Raw genomic sequence first — 6,000 nt, 5'->3', positions numbered from 1 at the left:
TCCTAGATTTTTGTTTCCTACTTTCCACAGTAGAAAACTTACAGAATGAAATCTTCCTGCTTAGAACATAATGCAAACAATAGCCTTTGAGACATAATATAAACAAACTTAGATACTTCATAACCATCATCACTCCCATATTGGTTTCAGCACTTGGTGGAGCAAGTCAGTTTATGCCTGTGTACTCACGCTACTCAGGTGGGCACGGAAGAGCCAAAGAGAAAATTCTCCTTCCAAGTTCAAAGGTAGAGTATGTGACAGTTGCCCACTGCTGTCTCTGTGTATAGGTGGCTGGCTTCATGCTAATAAATGGCAGGCATTATGCATAATTTACATCTATTTTAGACTTCAGAAGTCATATAGAAAAATCTACTACAGCATTTTCACAAATCATTACCTAAAAAATTAAAAGCGTCAGATTCACAGGAAAACCAACAATAATATCCTTCCGTAGTTACCACAGGTTTCATTTACAGCAAATGAAGACTACCCCACATTCAATAACGCTGAGCAAACTTTCAAGTCATTGAGATAAAGAACATTACTCGTGCTTTCCAAAATTATAATTTGCCATGAAATATAAGCTGTTCTGTAAAAGCCTGGTGCTATGCCTACAGTAATACTTTTATTTGCCTTGTCATCCTTGGCAGTGTTTTCCATATTTTCACCTGTCACCATAGCAAATTCTATTATCAACTGTTCTGTGCAGATTCAGCAATCCTTTAAGTCGGACTATGTGCATCACTAATTACACTAGACAAGAATAACTGACTATATCTTTGACTTGCAAAGAAATAGAAAACAGAACCTGGAAATAGCTAAACATAATCTACAAAAAACTACTTATTTCTAGTTTTCATCTGTGTGGCACTAATATGCATCCTGACATGAGTGCCCAGCATGATTCAAAAGGTCTCCACTCAGGCAAAAATCCCTTCTTTAGAGAGCATTTCTTAAAAACAATCCTCAGGGGGCATTTTGTTTGTGTTTTGTTGGGTTTTTAAAAAACTTTTTTGGGTACTATTACTCATTACATCATTCTCCAAATAAATTGTACAATACAAAATGGTTTACCCCCTAAGGGAAAATGACAGCAAGTGAGACTTTCATTAGCATTAGTTCCCAAACAACTAATAGAGGAACAATTCTTCAAATCAGCTTACATCCAGTGAAATGGAAGCAGTCATCACCTTCCACAGGAAGTCCAACTTCTAGCACAGCATGGATATTTTAGATAAAAAAATCTGTAGGATAATGAAAGAGCACAATAGCACAAATGAAAAGCTAGGCTTCCTGAACACCAGTAATTCAGGCTAGGCTATTCATGCCTTTTAGCATCTAGAGACAAAAAGTCTCTGGTGAGAAGACAGAACTCCAGAAGAATGACAGCAATGACAAGAATAGTTTAGGTCAGGATGGCTCTCATGAGACCCTCTGGTGCACCTCTTCACTTCAAGTGAGACTAACTTGGACACTGTATCACACAGGCCCTTGTCCAAAGTCAGCTTCTGAATCTCTCCAAGACCATAGGTTCCACCATCTCTCAGAGTAACCTGTGGCAGCGTGAGCTTCCCCCTCTCCTCACGGCACCTGCCAGAATTTTCCTTTAAGAAACTTGTTTGTCCTTTTGCTGTTCACCTCCAGGACCAGTTCGGCCCCTTCTCACTGCTGACTTTTGTTCAAACTGGAGCTAAAAGCTAGGAAAAGTAGCAATGTTGTTTATTTACAAATTTAAGAGGAATGTTGTCAAGTATGTGATTAAATTGTCATTTTCCCATGTTCCCATAGTTACAGTCATTTATACAGTACAATAGTTTACTGCATCCATACTTCTATTTATAAACCTCAGCCTTTTGAGAAATCATAGCCAATTTTCCCTCTAAGCCTCTGTTTTTTTCTCAAGTCTCTCCCCTCTCTCGCTTTTCACTCATCCCATACCTTAAGCTTTCTCTGGAAAGCAGCCCATGAAGAAACACGAAATCCCATGGGGGAATAACTAAAAATGTTACAGAAGTGACAGGACTCTATTGCAGCTCTCCAGGCTGAATCTGAAAATAGGCATCACATCGGTCATAAATAAATATTGGCCTACTGGAAAATATTACGTTACTGAAGACTTGCATCTGAGCCATCACAGCCCCAGAGCCTAGCAATCCCTGCTACTTTTAGCACAGACGGAGGGCTGGTGGGAGCCACCTCTGAAAATTCTGTCCTGGACTCAAAATCTTCTGATGTTGACATTGCTTTACTCACCTTTTGAGAGGAAAAAATAACTACAAAATAAGAAATGCTCTCTTCTTCGGAGGCTTTTACAGGCTTCCCAACTATCTCTCACTGAATGAAGGCAAACTATTGTAAAGTTCTAATTTCCCAACAATTTAGTAAATCCTAAATCCTAACAATTCAGTAAAAAAAGTGAGAGAAAGTTAAATACTGTATAAACATGCCATCATAGTATTCCTACACCAAATACATTTATTTGGAAAAAACAGTCAGTATTTCAGACTGAAGTAGTGGATTAGGTTGGTTAGTTGAAGGAACATACATGAATTCACAGGTGAAGTTACTCTGCAGGGAAGATAAGGCGTGATGGCATTTTTCCACCAGTCCGCTTCATCTTAGATCACTCTACAGTGTAATTTCAAATTTCTTGTGTTCAAAACAGGGTGACTACCCAGCAGAATTGCAAAATCATATCTGTACATATGGAAGGTAAAATTCTGGAATTAAGTTTTGGGGGTTGGGGGAGGGGGGGGTGTTTTGTTTCTTTGGTTTTGTGGTTTTTGTTTGTTTGGGACTAATGTGAAGTACATTCAGTAAGGGTTGTAGAAGCTGGGATCCGCCCCTTCTTCCCTCACAGCTGAATATTTCATTGCACAAATCTGCTTCACAAATTTAGTGTGTGTGGGGGGGGACTTGGATGGTTTTGTTTGTTTTTAAACACATCAGATAAATTCCAATGATTTTGTGCAATAAAACATTGGATTCATCACCTTTTCTGATGTCAGTGTACTAATCCAGCAACCTGCCAACTGCTGAGACATAGGTCATAGTGAAATTCCTAGCAAATAGGTGTTTGCTGGTATTTTCAGCTGGCATCAGGATGGGGCGCTATCAACAGCCAGAAAGAACAGTGATTTTCAAGCCCTTTCTGTCTTTGTGTGCCTGTATTGGAAACATTAACTACAGTAATGCCTGAGTAGTATCTACAAAAAATCAGGTTTATTGCAGTACGCACTGAACATTAAAATTACATCTATGTAAGCAAGTAGTGTGGACCAGCTGGAGCAGATCTGTAGAGAAAGTGTTGGGGCTGAGGACCTGTTGTCTGCACAATTTGCATTTCATGGCTTCTACTTCCCAGCTGGCTGGCTTTTTTAATTTGGAGTATCTCTAGAGAGGGTGCATTACACACCAAATCATTTCGGATTAAGCAGCTCAGCCTGCTCCTAAGTAGCACTGATCAAGAATTGAGCTGGTGTGCATTAGCGTTCAATTTCCAGCAGCAGAGAAAAAGGAAGATGTCTTAAAGTGCTTCACTTGCCAAGGATCTGTCCCTGTTGTGTCTGTGACCGAACTGGTGTCCCAGACACAAAAGAGTGCAGTTCAGCAGATGAGTTACTGTAATCCTATTATAGCATATTGCTCTAACACTTTAATGTAGTAATGTGTTTAATGTAACACAGTAACATAGTAACACAGATTTCTATAAAACGGTTTGACATAAAAATAGCTGGAGCCAAACAAAACCAGCTATTCTTGCCACTAAAATTGTCAGGCCAGTTTTCCAAAGCTTTACAGTTAAGGCTTTAAAGGCCTGTGGACAAAGAGAGGGACATTTTTCAAAGAGTTAAAAATACAAAGAAGTATTTCCACGACATTCATTTTTCTACCAAGTGTACCCAGTTTTATTTTCCTTCCCCAAACTGCTGAACTTGCAAACACACCTCAGGTTCTGATCTCCCCAAATTACTGCAAGTTTATACTGCTTGCTCAATAGCAAGCATCCAACACACTGAACAAGGGTCTGACAGTATCTGTGCAACACTATTGACTACAAACAGCTATTTGAGGGAACTCAATAATCCATGATGATTGCATTGAAGATTTTTTCTAAAAAAAGGACAGTTACAGTAGCTCTATTTTCAAATTAAGATGGTGCTACTTGAGCAATCTATTGCAATGCTTATTCTTCAGTGTAACTGACGTTGTAAGACTATTTTGGGGCAAGGAAATCAATCTTCCAAATATTTCAAACTCAGTAATCATGCCTAGCTCTCAAATAATTTTATAGTGAACTAAACTCGATTCCAAGCAAAGTTCTGCAAGTGTGGCCTGTACTCGCTAAATGCAGAACACCTGCAAAATTTGTTTTGACATAAAAAACAAGCAAGTGCACACAAAACCAGTATTGCAGTTAGCTAGCAAGCATTAATAGAATAGCTTGGAACATAATACATTTTTGTAACTACAAACTACATTCTGTAACCACATTTTATATTGGGTTTTGTTACATGCAAAATGTTGTTATGGGAAAAGAGAATACACCTCAGTATAACTGAAACCTTAACAAACTCATTAAAGAATCATTATTAGTCCAGATCCAACTGTTGCAGAAAAAAGGTGAACATTAAGTAAAAAAAGGTCTCAATAGTAGTAACAGTTAAAAAATTGTTGTATATACACTTCCTATTCCCTCACTCCTTTTCCTGCTGTTATGCTTACCCTTCAACTGACCCTTTGGATCTCAAGGCTGATGGCGTCCATTTGTGCCAGGGCCATACAGCAAGTCATCAGCATCCCAAGTCCGAGTACAACATTGATGGTTTCTTCCTCCTTAACCTATAATTGACTTGGGATCACTTTTATGTTTGATAACCCACTTGTAACATGTTGCTCTTTCTTCATCTGTCTGCATGTTCACAATTACATCTGATTTTACTGTATATGGTGCATTTTATACATACTTTTTCTCTCAGTTATACTCAAAACAAGTTTTGTCTAGAACCAGGATTGCATTCCTTCAACTGACTGCTGGGGAGCAGTTTGCAACCCACGGGGTTTCCAGTGCCAGCCCTGCCCCATGTCTTGACATCCCAGGTACTCCTCTACACTGCACCCTGCACTGCCACTTGAGCCTTCTGTTATCATGTCAGGTCTCTATGCCTCTACACTATCTTATTCCATTAAAGCCATAAATACGCCATTCTACACAGAGTAACTACTTGCCCCTGCCATCTATGTAAAAACCTATGTGTATACCACACGTAAAACAAATTAATCATACCCACATGGTCATTAACAAATTGCTGTTATAGCTAAACCAAGTTAAAAGAAAGCTCCAGGCGAGTCAAGGGAAACTCAAAGCAAACCTGCTAAGCCTCAGTCATGAGGCTCTAGCGAGTTTGTTTACTCATGCATGTGAACCAGCACTAGCAATGGTAATAGCTGGGCTACAGCTTAGATAGCCAGAAATTCACCCCCTTCTCCCTTCCCCCAAAACATAAGCATTTGTAACAGACTAGAATTGGATGTTCTTTTTCCTACCAAAAAAAAAATCCGGAAGAACTGAGTTAAACATATCTGGAATGCTATTGTTCTGAAACCATTTCTTGCCACTGTACAGTACCTGTTTGCCATAAAATTTGAGATCTAAACAACCTTCTCAGTTGCACACCTATGAAATAGTAGTTCTGGATATATTAGAGAATAGAATTTTTTAAGTATATTGCAGAAAACTTTAGAAGTCTGAAATTAAATTTTAATTCACAGTAGCAGCACCTTGACAAGACAGTCCCTCCCTCTGTGCATTAAACTTTTGCTTCATTCTTAAGTTATTTGGAATTAAAGTCTAAGCAACACCTGCAGAGCTTAATTAGCCTTTAAATACACATCCGAAGTAATGAGGCCAATACGAGTTTGAGAACAGAAATACATACTGCACATTTCTATCAGTTCTGTTCAATGGTTCAGACTGATTGTATTGTTGATTAATGATTC

This window comes from Ciconia boyciana, chromosome 5 (genome assembly GCF_034638445.1).
Source record: "Ciconia boyciana chromosome 5, ASM3463844v1, whole genome shotgun sequence".
NCBI classification, from domain to species: Eukaryota; Metazoa; Chordata; class Aves; order Ciconiiformes; family Ciconiidae; genus Ciconia; species Ciconia boyciana.
The sequence above is the reverse complement of the archived record's forward strand: the minus strand, read 5'-3'. Positions refer to the sequence as shown.